Source organism: Anopheles coluzzii, chromosome 2 (assembly GCF_943734685.1).
Source record: "Anopheles coluzzii chromosome 2, AcolN3, whole genome shotgun sequence".
In the NCBI taxonomy this organism is placed as follows: Eukaryota; Metazoa; Arthropoda; class Insecta; order Diptera; family Culicidae; genus Anopheles; species Anopheles coluzzii.
Window position 1 is genome coordinate 29482212 of NC_064670.1, and position 15298 is coordinate 29497509.

The 15298-nt window shown below is 43.1% G+C and overlaps 1 protein-coding gene across 20 annotated transcripts in view; it reads right to left on the reverse strand.

Moving 5' to 3' along the window:
* The window catches only part of LOC120950959 (high affinity cGMP-specific 3',5'-cyclic phosphodiesterase 9A), a 119182-nt gene that overhangs the window by 24911 nt on the left and 78973 nt on the right, over window positions 1-15298 (reverse strand). For 16 of the 20 annotated variants that reach the window (XM_040369403.2, XM_049606337.1, XM_040369401.2 and 13 more), the window contains one exon: window positions 12964-13027. The exons of 3 other annotated variants lie outside the window; for them this stretch is intronic. The gene's annotated coding sequence lies outside the window, so the exon portion shown is untranslated. Of the gene's footprint in view, window positions 1-767; window positions 2077-12963; window positions 13028-15298 lie in introns of those variants that run through there. One more of the 20 variants, XM_040369406.2, reaches the window with a different exon arrangement.

The following is a 15298-nucleotide window of genomic DNA, read 5'->3' on the forward strand; positions in this document are numbered from 1 at the left end:
TACAAGCTGCTGATACATGATCCCTTGCGAAACATAACACGATCATAATTGAGGGCATATTAATTAACCGTATGACGGCGAATCCAAACTTCTTTTATTATGCTTTATGTGTACATTTCGTTAACAATCCATGTGGAACACACTTCTACAGTACAATGAACTCGTTGAAATGTAAACTTCAATATAGTGGAATTTGTACTACAATTTTAAACATTTAATCAAACTAACGAACCAGCAGGGACTTGTGCTGTAACTTCAAACGATCCTACGAACGAACGTATGTGCGGTACTGTTTTGCGCCGACATATTTCATAATTACAGTCCACCCGATCAAACCAAAACCTCATCAGTCCACCAGCCGCAATTTGCTGGGTCGTGTACGAGCGTACGATTAATGAACTCCGCAACGAATGGCTCATGCATTCTTGCGTATGGGAGCAAGGGCTCGGTCCAATGCATTCTTTGTGATGGAATTTGCAGGCACGTTGAGCTGGTGCGAGTAGTGAATAGAACAGGTACGAGGGAATAGGTGCACAGCGTGTGACATGGGGAAATTCTAACGAAAATCAATCACACTAATGAAGTCCTAAGCCACAACACGCACACAACGTTTGCCGTCCAGCACGACGATCCTGGCATTATTTTGATAATACTGCAAGTATACGTTCCTTTTCACAGTATGGCTGTTGAATATTATGCCAAAATGTAAAAGTTTTTGGTGTATTTTTATCGGCTATAGCTTAAGCAATTTTTAGAATAGCACTTACTTTGACTACACGAAATACACTGCTAAAATTTTACAACACTCTTGCGCATGTTGGGCTCACATTTCCATTATCCATAAATACCTTCACCGGGCCTGCAAGCGCACCAAGCACCATCCAGACGATGCGACTGTACACATATTGCTTGCAAAAACTATCCAAACCTTTTTAACAAAACAACGCAAACACTTCGCAGAACACACATCCCACTCCCTACTCTCGTGCACTATATATTTGTTCGCATTAATTTGCTTTCCCAGCGCAATCATACACCGTCCGAAGCGCACCCGACGGTGGCTAAAGCAGAGCGATACACAACAAACGCACCCTTTCCTAAACGCACCACGCAAACGACTGCAGCACCGTTCGCCCAGTCAGGATGGTAGCGATTCGATGGGATGTGTCCCATCCAGCTAATCCGCAAACCCACCCACTTGGACGACACCTGGTGGGATGCAATGCGAAAACATCGCCCCTCGACTCAGCCCGTCAGCAGCGCCAACGCGTTTGCAGAAGCGCTGCCAGTCTTCTGCGCCAAACCTTTACACCTCGTTAATAATGCGCGTAATATGTACGTGCAACAATTTATCGCCGCCGGTGGTCGACCGTCTAATTGTGATCGTAAAATCTTGCACCAGTAGTAAGCGGAGGTAGCTGGGGGATGTGTTTGTGTGAGAGAGGTTCCCAAATTTCATCACCACTTGATATGTCGCACACAACCACCACCCGGTTAAAGTATCCTACCGAAAATCCGACACAATCCACTGCCCCCCACACGGTAAGCTTATCTCGTTCCTGTGCAAGCAACACAACTATGCACACCACCAGCGGTTGGAGGCAGTTCCGCCGAAGGCGGATGAGGTGGCGTTGTAAATGCAAAATGGACCAGCGATTTATGGACAATCGGTTAGCGCAATTAAGCGCGAACCCTATTACGTTTTGGCCGGTTTGAGTCGTCCTTGGGCCAGTGGACGCCGAAGGGCAGAGGAGTTTGTGGAACTGGACGAGCGAATATGAATAAAGTTCTCGAACAACGAGTGTACACACTCGTCTTTCCCGTCCTTGTCCGTCCTGTTTACCACGTGCCGGGTTGTCTCATCAGTTCAGGTGTCCGGGTAATTGCCTTGCACTGGTCCAGCACGAAGAAACAACAACAAACGGTCCGTGGTGTCGGTGGCGCTGTCTTTCTCCCCCTTCCTGCCAGAGGCAGAGAGAACAGAGCGCACGGACGTCATAGGCCATTAATTGGATAAAGTAAATACGTTTCCAAACAGCAATAACACTAACGCCCGGTGATCAGCAATAATCAGAACTGCACCCGAATCCAATTCTGGCCGGTAACGGCCCACCATTAACGATCGGTTTCACCTGCCCAAATATAGAATTCGGTGCGGCGGGTGCGGGAGGGGGGGGGGGGGCATTTGGTGGACGCGCCTGTCAAACATTGACGCGCCACTTACTTGAGGGAGGGGACGACAGTTGAGCATGGTTTTGCTATTCCGCCAAATGCGTATTATTTAGCGGCGCATTCATAGACCAATATCGACTCTTACTGTTTGCCCGAATTGTGCTACTTCTTTTATGTTCTGACAAGGTTATAGCGTGATTTTAATAGTCAACCGTTAGCAAGATAGTGTTGTTGGAAGTGCTATAAACAGAGCAGTTTGTAGGTTAAAGTTAAAACGCTTAATCAAAATCGATTGTAAAGAGATTCGAACAAGTCCTAAATTGCTTACAATAGTGTCTAAAGACATACAAGCATAGCATTTTACCATCACAGCATTTTAAACATAACCGATACCCCTCATGATATAGCCTACAGTTATCGGTAATTAGAAATAGGTATAATTTCGTGCATTGTCATTTGCACACAACAAAATGGGCAAACATAAACGGTGCAATGTCACACCAATGCTCGATACAATCTAAACGGTAACGATCCGATCTGACCAATCGGTAATACAACCTTCCAATTATGTTAAGATTTTTTGTTGCTATTTTCCCCTTTCCTCTACCGAAAGTAAACAGAATGTCCAGCAAAAACACACACACAGTGTCGTATCTGCGCCGTAACTGCTCGCCATTTTCCAATTTGGCCAAAATGTCATTAAGCGTGGTGAAATGGATTCGGGCAAATGTGTCTCCGATGGGTTACGGGTGTGAAGGTGAAGCCGGGTTTGCCGAACGCCATTACGGAAACGATAAATGTTTATTTGCAACTGGTCTAACGCCTCGCAAGTCGAAGGTGTCACTCAACCCAACCACCGCCACGGTCACGATCCGCCCGCCACTGGCTGCGGTGCGCCAACTTCCTCTCCAACTGGTCGATTACTGTTCTGGTCATCCGCGATCGGTTCGCACCGTGACACAGCGCGACGGTGCGAAAACTGTAAACTATAATTGTCCACTCAATTATTAATTGCTCGTCCAGCACGGGCTGTACACATGGCTTCTCGCACTGTCCCCAGTACCTTGCGCAAGATGTGTATTGTAGGTGTCAGCCGTTCGCACGACACAAACTGTACACTTGCTAGTACATTGTTCGGTTCCGCGCACGTTCGATGGCGTATAGTTTGTTGCGTAACGATTTGTGGTACACGTTTGGTGCACAATAGCCGATGACATTTTTGTTTGGATTGCTATATACTTTGTAAGGTGCAATTGCAGGACATTTTTTCAAGCAGACTTTATTAACAGATGAATATCGTTTCAATCGAATGGCTTGTGTCATCACTTCTAATCTAATATATTTCAATAGTTTGAAACCTTAGTATGAAGCTGTTAAGATCGCCATAAAAAGATACAGTATCTTAAAAATAGTGATCAAATAATCATTCGTATGTAACTGCAAAGGCTGCAAAGAAGAACAAGAGCACAGTTACGAAACGAAAGTTTCATTTCTTAACTTCAATGCTCCTTCATCGTCTACTTTACAGCAGAAATAAATATCTCTTTACACCTGCCACTTTTCAACTGCCAGACCTGGTCCCCACGTCTCATGGAACCAGCTGTTTAAACAACGGCCCTTTTCACACAAGAATGACATTAAAGTCAGCATGCAAACGAATCCTGACTTTCGAGCTTTTTCCAGGGCATCAGAGGGACCGAACCGATCCTGGATCAAAAGATGGGAATCGGATGGTGTGTTTCTACCATTTCCGGCTTCCCGTAACATTGTCGATTGTTCAGCAGAGCGAAAGTAAGCACCAGAAAGGTGCTAAATGGTTCCATTTCTCATCTCACCAACGGTCGTCCTGTGCCCGGGGACAACACTCCGGCGGCAGTCGTACCCGGAGGGTTTCGTGCTGCATGATTGTTGGTTCTATTTAAAAACATGCGCAAAAAAAATACGATAACTGTGCCCGAAACCAGAGGATAGACACTTCGCCAAAGGAACAAAAACGTTCACTCAAAATATTCAAAACCATCATCCTCGATCACATCGTATCCGATTCCGGCTTTGCCGGCAGGTCCCATTCCCGTCCATATGGACGACAGACACCGAGTGCGTGTGTGTGTATCTTTGCTTAATCCAACATTTGTTTAGGGTTTGCCTGGGTGCACGTTAGCAGGTGGGGGCGTGGGATATGGTTTGCTTAAAGCGAAATCAACCCAAATCAACGGGTCTGTCTGTCAGCTAAATCCTTTCCTAGTGTTGTTCCAGTTTGAGCGGGTGTGCTTCTTTGTATCTTCTCAATTCCTAAACAAAAAAACGCATGTATCTAGTGGTAGAGGTTATCTCCATCGTCTGGCACCCTTTCCTCATTGATGGTCGTAGCTTCCTGTCGGTTTCATGGCACCGGTGCAAGCGAGAAGCGTTTGGTTCAGTCCAGCACCCAAAATGCTTTAAAACGATGGATGGATTAATGTAACGTTCCAATTCCGAAGCGATGGTAAACATGGCTGGAGACAGGCTGAAGCGAGGGTTGAACACGGTACGCTTCATCGTTCACCGGATTTGACTGCGAAGGATCGTGCCGAAATTGGAGCTTTGCTTATGATTAAAGGAAAGGGTGTTGCGATGATGGCTGTACACAGCTGTTTGGTTTTAATGTACCAGCGTGCTTGGAACGGCTTTAATGATGGAGCAAAACAATCTTAAACCTATTTGAGTGTTATCCATTTGAGGAAATACATTTGAATAATTAAAAAAACAATAGATTCTTTAAAAACCCTAATAGAGAAATTTGACAAAAATAACAAACACCGTTTCTGCGAACTCTGCGCATTCCTGATGCGTATCGTAACAGGTTGACGAATTTCGCATTTTATATCATACGCTCTAGGATTTATATCAAAAGGAAAAAAGAAATCAGCGCTGCTTATCAGACGCATAAACAAACATCGTACCATCCCAGATCGAAAGGCTACACAACAGTGCGCCATGGAACGCCAACGGAATATTTTACCCCGTAACCAAGCAAACAAGCAGCTTGCAGGCATGTTTTTCATGCGATTTTTTAGTACGTTTTTGCACATATATTCACCAACCGATGCTTTGACAGCGAATGTTGCGCGTCGAATGCTCGCCACATATTATCGCCGCTATCAGTCAAGGATTACGGATTTAGCATAGGATAATCGAACGTACGGAGGTACCACGCACTGCAACGGTGCTTTTAACCGGTTGAAATGGTTTTTATGTTCCGTCGCCGGTCTACGCTCTACCTGTTCACCTGTTGTTATCTCGCAACCCATTCAGCAGCATCGTCAAACAACGACGAGATTTTACAGCAAAAGAAGCATAAAAAAATCAAAAACAATGCTTCAGCTTCAGCATCGCACAACGTCTAACAAGTAACAGCTGGGACGCAGTGAAAACGAGTTGATGTGAGTGCCAATTTTACAACTGCAGTTGGGCGGTTGAAGAGTCTGGTGGTGGAACAATCTTACGCTGACCTACCTGTACAACCTCTGCTTTCTGCTTACTGCCTTTACCATTCCCCTCGACGGAACATTGAACATTGAATCCAGAATGCTCTGCCCACTCATCAGTTTCAGGTTTCATTTTTTACGGTTTGTAGCAATCATGAGATGAATATTGATCACCCAGCTAGATCATCCTTTCGTGAGCAACCATTCTCCTGTTTTTCTTCACATTACAATTGAAGGAAAAGAGTTCAACAAAAAGAACCCACCTTCCACATGATTTGTTCTGGTGGCTTTTCCCGCGTTGCGCAGAGTGAGCGGAGAGCTGTGCCCGATGTCTTGTTCTACTTTATTTATTTCACAGCTCATCTTTATGCATGGGCTTCGTCATCGGGCTGACCCTAGCCCCCCCCCCCCCCCCTGCCCAGGAAGGTGGTATCGAAACAGTTACCTCATTCACGTACGCCCCTTCCAAGTGTACACGCGGAGCAGAATGGGAATGGGAGGAGCTCGCGTAACGACTGGGAGTCATGAATATTAACACATCTCGTAATAATGCGGGTCCAGAATGGTGCCTTTTCCGAGCGATGGCTGGCACGGATTGCATACTGCCTGGGAGATGATGATGATGATGATGATGGATTCATTTGCCATTCCGTACAGTTCGATATTGCTACCAGCAAAGATGCATGGCATTACTTCTTTGCTAACGCTTTAGCAATTCACTTTGTATATAGATAACTGGTTTAGTTATGTTAAGGCAAAGCCGGCGGGCTATTTCATGATATTTTGAAAGCAGTAAGAAGGCTCTACCTATCAGCGCAAAAATAATTTAAATTAATTACCCATATGCTCACTCCGCTCAATTACTTACGTTCAATACCGAGCGATGCAAAATTGTGTGATCAATCTTTGTTGCAGTTCCTGGAACAAGGTTGGTTCGGTCAAACATACCGTACGGTTATGTACGGTTTCTCAGAAGCATACAATGTACGAAGTGTTTCAAGTTTGCAGGAAAGTTTATTCGACCGAGACCAAAATGCACAGTGTGTGCAATGCTGTCAACTTTGGTTCCAAAAGTAGTTAAATTAGTTTTAGGAGAAAAATTTGCGTGAAAAAATTGTTCCATTGAGTGGATTTTCATTCGCATGGCAAAAGTATGGCTTTACGTTAATTATTGTATGTTGTAGCATGTGAGCATTACTAAAATTATGATTTATGATTATGATGATTTATTATTATTTTTAAAGAAGAAAACATAAAATAAAACATATTTCAAAATTATTATTCCCCAAAACACAACTTGTTGGCGTTTATGTTAACTTGTTATATTGCTCTAATCCATATGTATGCTTTGATCTTCGTTTGTACATGCTGTTCGATTCCTATTCGTAGCAACCGTTCTAAACCGCAAACAAGCAGACTATTGCTGTCATGGACCATATGAGCCAATTTTTTTTATCTGACATGGCAAACCATTGTGTTGAGAATGCTATTGAATTCAGCCCAATGATACTGGATGAAGATGATTGTCCTAGCAATGCCAGACTCCGGACAAAAGCTTCGATTTGGCAAAACTATCATCCTCGCTTTTGTTCTAAACGACATGATTCCGGATGCTGCATTACTAATGAAACAGGGACCATCGCTTTAGTTTCCAGGACCCTGGGCCGGTTTAGTTTTACCGAATATATCGACTCAATTTACCAATACCAAACCCACTGCTTTTACACTGGCAGGCACACACGCTTGAAATACGCATCAACTCACTCAGTTCATTGTTAAAGCCGTTTTCCTTTGCCTCCGGGGTTCCCCACTCCGGCCAAATCCGGCACATCGGAAACCGGGTGGTTTCATTGTTTGCGACACAAAACAACCCCACATTCTCTGCTGTGTTTCAATGGCTGTGAAGAAAGTTGCCGTCTTTAGAAAACCACTCATCGCATCACACGTTCGCAGCACAAGAGTTTCCGATCTTCTTGCGTGTGTGTGTGTGTGTGTATGCGTTTCAAAACATTAAAAAATGGTTTCAAATAGAAAGCCCACCTTCCATCACGCTGCCTCAATATCGCAAAAGTTTCTTACATTGAACGTGGCGACAGAAACACCAATGACGTGGGCGGCTTAAGTTAAGACTGTACCCCAACCATACAATCCCATACGGCCGCAATGGTTGAGAGCGTTCGCTTTGACAAATGAATGTGGAGCCGCCGGTACGGAAAAGCGACAAACACTGACGATGGATGGCAGCTAGAAATGATTCAACACATCACAGAACCACAGCCAAGGGCATCAATGCACGGGCGTGTTGCTGCTGTTGTGCTAGGGTTCAGTGAAACTCGTCCTCTGGTTAGATGCTCTCACTGTTTTACAAACTTCCTTTCAACTAAGTCAACTGAAACTCTACCCAGCGCCCCCAGTTTGCATAGAAATGATATGAAGCAAAAATGCTAGGAAACAGAAATCTCCTACAGGTGGCTGCTAGATAACGATGCCTAGGGAAGTGTGGACGGCCTACACACCCGCCCTCTTATTCTTCGTTAGTGCCCTCTCTCTCCCTTCTCAATCCCTCCAGTGATGAGTACCTTTCACAAGTGCAAAAATACATCCAACCGTGCTGATGGTTTCTATTCCGTCATTTGCGAACCATTTCCACCCACAAACAAATGAAACGGACCTTAGCAGCTTACCAGGGTACCACCAAGTAACGCCAAGAAGTCAAACGTAATGCTTTGCAGGCGTTTATTTATCTTGTGCTGGCATATGCGAGCAGCTATAGCAGGGTAGATCAATGTGCAAAGTTTAATGTTTTTCTTTTTTTAATCCCACCCCATACGAGGCGATGCATAAATGAAAAGGGGATTATTTAACTAAACACAGAACATTGTATGTGTAGCATAAAACATACTGCACAAACCTTTGGATAATGGTTGGTTTTAAGTTAAAAGCATTCAAGTCGTTCAATAAAAACTTTTCCCTAACATACATCATGAAAAGTATTACCAGCAGGTTTTTAATCAGAAAATGTGTCCAGTCTCATAATAAAATCTCCCTTAACAACAAAATTATGTCAAACATCACATTTTACCACTAGCCACATACAACCTTAACCCTTCATTAGTCATTAAAAACGATGTAAACTAAAAACTATTTTCCTGAAAAAGCAAATGCATAAAACATTTCAGACATCAATCAACACACTGTTCTTAAACACTGTCTGCACTCTGAAAGCTTTCATACCTTTGCAACATAGTTTGCACTCTGAAAGCTTTCTTACCTTTACAGCATTTCTTTTTTGCTTTACCTAGCCATCTCCGCTTGGATTTGTTTTTCTTTGAACAGAAGAATTCAATAAAAAAACAAATACAATAAAATTCCTCCAAAGCTTCGCCCCACAATCCGCTTATAATGGGAGGATGCTTTGGAAGTCAACCTCCCCCCCCACCCATCGGAATTCTGTTCAATGGTGCAATGATGCGTGATTCTTTACAAAAAATAAATGAAATAAATGGAGAAAGAAAGACTCCATTCCTCGCAGCGCTTTGCAGCGCAAGAAGGGAACGAATTAAGGTGGCAATTTGTCTTCGTTTTATTGCCACATACACACACATACACACACACACCAGTGTGCACGGCAATAGCATCGAAAGTTAGCGTGGCCTCCGGGTGGCTGTTTTCAATTTGCCCATTTTCTCCCCAAGACGCTTTCAAGGCAAGCGAAAATAATAAAATAATATAAAATGAAGCGGAAGCGCGAGTTCGTTCACTGCAAGCAGCGTAAAAAATTGCTCATCCGAGCAACAAAAGCGAAGACGATTTAATGCTGGTACAAGAATAGATTTTTTTTGGTTCGGGCACCGTAGAGAAGATGATGGAGTTTTTTTTTTTAGTTTTGTTCTCTTCCACAACCGTTCGGTCTAGTGTTCAAAGCTGCGCAGCTTAAAAAAGATAAAAATGAAGATGCAAAAGCCGCGTCCCACTTCGGCCCAAACGGGGATGAATTAAATCGATTGAAAGCTCATGCGGAAATAGACTCAATTGCTTGCAATCGGTGACTTTACACCATACCTTTCTGGCTGATTGTCGTCCATCAAAGCTCGGTAACGTGCTAAAGGCCAAAACGAGTTGAGTCATAATTGAGCGGACGCGTTTTTGAAAGCACGATTCATTGGTTTGTGTGTATGTGTGCAAGCTCACGGAAGAGAATTGCAGAGCAAAAAGTAGCTATGGATATTATTCGAACAAATGATTTGCTTGAGCGATGAATCATCTGGTAAGAGTGCTCTTTGTGGGTTTTGTAAGCTGGTAACACAAAAAAACTCTCTCTCTCTCTGAAAGGAGTCAGGATAAAACGATTATATTCTACCTCACGGTGATACTGTGTGCTATTTTGCGTCTGCTCTCACGTTCACTTCACAAAAAAAGCACAGAACGAAACGATTCCCAGCTATGAAAAGCACTCAAAACTAATTGACTTCCGGTGTTGTTTATACCTGTCTGCCCCTAAAATTAATCAACCTGTTCGCGTGAACGTGCGCGGGCGCCTTCTCCCGTTCAATAAAAAAGCTTCTTCCGCAATTATGAGCGAGGCATGGTTGAGTCATTTGAATTTTAAGTCTCGTCCGCCTCCCTCCCACCAACCTGAAAACACACACACACACAGGATGGACAGTTTCGTGCTACAGAAGAGCCTCCTCCGTGCCACAAAAATAGCCTCGTTAAAGCATACTACTACGATACTTTAAGCCACCGAGCCAAGCACGTACATCCTGTTTGCTGTTCGTGTGTGAGAGTGTTTGTGTCCGTCTGTCTGTATGTGTGTGTTAGGGCTGGAAAATGGCTTTGAAAAGCATGACGGCAGCAGAGAACTTCTTGCGGCTCTCTAATGTGGCCGCCACCCCCAGAAACAGCCGAGGGAAACAACCAAACGCTTCGACCGTAAGCTACGCGATTTACCATCACCATTTTTGCCACTTGCCGATGGAGTTGTACGAATCCTCTTCTGACAGTGATAACCGCGTGAAGCACTTCACTTCACCCCCTGGGAGGAGGGAGGGGGGGGGGGGGAGGCGAGCTCCCGGAGGAATGGCAGTGTGCGGGATGTGTAGCTGCGGATGTAACGAAAAGCTTCCGGAGCCCGTTGCCACCCTTTTTTCGTTGAGCCAGTGTGCCGGACGAGAAATAAATCATAATTTAATTGAAATTTAATCCTTCACGGTTTCCCTGCGCTCTGAGTTCGTTTGTTTGTATACAAAAAAATACAGAAAGAAGCAGGTAAGCAGAATAATGGAATCAGGACACCTTCAAATTGCATACGACAGAAAATGTTACGCTATTGTTCCATAGACCCGTCGCTGTATATGGGATCGAATCTCATTCCGCGTGGCAAGGAGCAAATGAAACAATACGCAATGTTTTACTTTTTCTGAGCTTCCGAAAACATTTCAAATAATTCGAATATTAATTTCCCGCAAATGCTCTTTTGTGTACACGTTAATCGGTTAATTTTAATTTCCTGCAAGGTATAGAAGGTATACAACTTTCTATTGGTCTTAAACCACAGCGTTCTCAAATTTCTCGTCTCATCTCATCAAACAATATTTGCGTGCCAAACAAACACGCGATACCTTTCGGCAAACATAAAAAGGAAAGGCAGCAAAGTTCAATCGTAAGTCGTGTACATGCCATCAATTGACTGTACGACTGATTGGCGCGCTGAGTGCGTCTTCTTCTTGTACCAGGTGCGAAGGTTGAAGGGTTTCCCACTCATTGAAAATCGATAAAACTCCAACCGAAAACCGGTTCAAATCTCAAGCTGGCAGCGGTATGCCTCCGATGCATACCTCCGCCACCTACTCAAGCGGCCTGCCAAGTGCTTAGTGACTTTGCTAACTGGGTGAGTGTTGTTAAAACACTTTTCGAGAATCAATTTCCTTGAAAGTTGGAAACAAATTTAGCTCACCTTGCGCAGTCACGGGCTGTTCGAGGCAAAGTTGAACTCCCCGAACCAAGCGCAACCCTGTTACGTCAAACCCCTTTTGCCTGGAGCAAACTGCCTCGAGTTTGTTTTTTTTTGTAATGGGTGTTGTTTGTGATTTACAGGATTGCTTAGGGAAAGCGCTACCACTATTGTGTTCAACACAAGGCTCTGTCTATCGATCGTTCAATTAAACGCAAGAATGAATGTTGATTCAAGCAGTGCCAATGCGTTAAACAGTGCTTCGGATCGTTTTCCATCCATCAGTTACTTCTGGAAAACTGAGAAAATTGAGTTTTATAATTTAATGCATTCCACAAACTGAACAGATACATACATGACGGTATAGTAAATCAAGTTTTTTTTTCTAGAAACAGGGTAAGCTTTGCTGCCATTCAACACAGATTCAACATAATATAAAGACACGCAGCAGTCATTAAAGAGCTAATCAACACCATTTACAAGAAAATCCAAAAATAACATTAGTCCTGGGGTTCGGAAGTTAATCCGAAACCGATTCACAACACATCCTCCTGTACACACAAACACAAAAACACAGCACAGGTTCGGCAGCTAGAGGCAGCGCAGGAAAAATGTGCACAAATTACCGCTAGTCATGTCATTAAGCCAGCTCACAATCACTACCTAAAGCGAAACGAAACATCGAAACATCCTCCTTCGTTGCTCACGATGGGGGTGTAGTATTCGGGATTTAGCTGTCCACGCTCATGCTCTCCCTTGGGGTCCCCTTCTGCGTTCTTTGACTGTCGATTCCAATGACGTCAGTTAGTGTGTGTTTGTGTGTAGTATTATTGAGAAAACAATAATAGGAAACAAAACCTCCCTTCAAACGCCCTTGTACTCTGGGAGACCTATACAAGCTACGAACCTTCTGTAATCAGTAGCAAACACTAAATCAGTGAGAAATGTATAACAAAAACATGACGCGACGCAAAAAAAAGAAAATGGAATGCTTCCCGGAGAATCCGTCCCACTTTATCAAAAGTCTATTATGGACGCCCCTTTATGATAGGCAGTTTAGGAATTTATCGCGCAATTTTCGTGCCTAACATTTCTCATTGTTTATGCAACCTTCGATTCTTTCCATTTTTAGCACTTGAAAATGTAATAAAAACAAACTTGTAATGGTATCGATACTTTGGTAAGTACACAAAAAATCAGTTTTAGACGCGTCTCAATCATTCGTAGAACGTCATAATATGGTGTGGAAAAGGGACTAGCCTATTTGTTAATTGTTTTCGGCCAGCGACGTTATTTAAGCAGACACAAAAACACAGATCATCATTTACTGCTTTTTATCTAATTTACATGAATTTTGTATTATTTACTTACTTTTTTGTTACTGTGCAATCAATGTAAATCCGTTGCGAAGCATCGTAGTTTAGTTTTCATTTCTCTGCAAGTAGAAAAGGCATATTGTTGACCGTTAGAACAGATTATCAAACCCCAGCAAAGGTTCACATTGATAGCATTTAGATCACATACAATATTACCAGCATGCAGTGAGCAAAAAAACAAAACAGTAAAATACAAGTTTGATCATAATTTATTCGAAGCAACACAACACAGCAACGAACGAACAAGTAATCAACCTTCCCACGTATCACATAAATACTTAAAGGGCCACTACTAATTGATTGGCACGTGAATGACACTGGCGATTAAATGTCACTCCCTTCGCACACAACAATCAATTAATTTTCTTATCGTTGGTCAGTCTATATCTGTGGCTGTGAAAGAAATTCCCGCTCTATCGACATTTCTTTATCCATCAGCTACTAGGAGTCTCCATTTGTTCAGAAACACCATGCGTCTCCATCGAGTGCGCATTTGTTTACGCCAATACAACGAACAACGGGCATCACATTCATTTCCAGTTTTTCCTTAAATGAACCCAATTTAAAGCTAATTCAGTCTTGGTAGATTGTAAATCTTACATGTTTACTATAATATAAGAATGTATAGCATCATCAAATAGCGTGTTTCAAGTTTGCATGAAAAGTAAGCAAGTGGCCATCATACCAAGAAGAAGGGTTGATAAAAACCTGCACAAAACCTGACGCACTGAAGGGCGAAGTAAACCTTTATTAAATCATCCTTTACAATTTCCCACGAAAAGTACCTGAACGCTGCCCATCAGAAAGTGAACCTGTGTGTATGTGTGTGTTTTTTTTTGTGTTGCGTTTTTGCTCACTAAACATCCTTACCATGAATTTGCAATGAAACTGGGTTTTAGAAAAAGCAATACCGCAGCAAACCCGATTGTGGTCAGACTGTTTTATGGCATTGGTTAAAAACAAGCGAAGAAAAAACATCGACCAATTTCATGCTTCAACAATCGTTCAGGAGCTAACATTGTGAATGGTGAATGGTCCTCTTTTCGTATTTGTTCGCACCCCCTTTCACAGCGCGATAGCAGCTGTGAAGTTAATTGAAGGATAATTGGTTCATAATTTGCAATCATTCAGGGAATGTTGTTACGTCTTTCGTTTGCTTCGCGGGTTTGAAGCGAGCGTGTACAAAACGAGTAACAAAAAAAGGTTGTTGATTTTTCGAAACATTACTGCCTGTGGGGTGGAAGTGTATGGCGTAATTCAAAAAGGATAATCGATGTAGAGGGAACAAAGCTTGACGATGCGTTTTGGCCGGTTATTGTTGGCTGCTGTGCATGGAGATCTCGTAAATAATAGCAATGTAATAAATAATAGCTTATGATGATTTGATTCTTCATCTTCATTATATATATAATTTTAGTCTATAGAACCATGATTCCCCCCAAATTATTCTGTTGTTGTAATTTCACTTTCCTTACAATGAAGAAGTCGTATGTACACATACAGCGTAATTTTATTTGATTTCAAAGCTTTTAAACTATTCTTTCCTTTTTTATTTGACAACTGTTAAGAATACTTTACAGTAGCAGCTTATATTTTCTGCATAGCACCACAACATCAACGCCACACAAACGGTGACCTGAGCATTAACGGATGCGCTACTTTTCCCATTCTCTTTCCTCACCTGCACAAGTACCCTCTATCCTTCTCGCGCCCACCGCTTATCTCATCATTGCACTCGCGATGAAAGCAAAACAGTGTCGGAAACTTTCGCCAATTGTCGATACTACTTAGCCACGGCTGGCATACCACCTCCTCACGCATCCCTACCTTTCCCACCAAAATATATTCTTTGTTGCTACTTTTGGGAGTGAGGGAAAACAGTGCCATCCTGCTTACCGTGGTCGTGAGCAAACTTCCGCGATCCGGTCGTGAGCGTGTACGCCATTTTTCCTCCCATTAAAAGAGGACGAACAGGTAGTTCGCACCAGGATAAAGTTTCGTTACCAACGGATCACATTCCTCCTCTAAACGTCACTCAAAAAAGCTTGAACTTGGGGGCACCGTGTACCGTGCGGGGTGATAAGTTTGGTACGTTCTCGAGATGGTCAAAAGGTAAACATTTTCTTCGAAGCCACGATATCATAGCCCTGACCAGTGATGCTATGTTTGGTTCGCCGGGGCACAAGCGTGCGGGAGCGTCTTGATTTCACTGCTGTGCGAGGGCAGTGTTTCATTCATTACGGAAGTCTGACGGTGGTCCTGCCACAAGTTGTCCTGAAGTGCTATCGAAAGCCATCCAATGATTTGGAATCTGTTTGGACTATCAATTG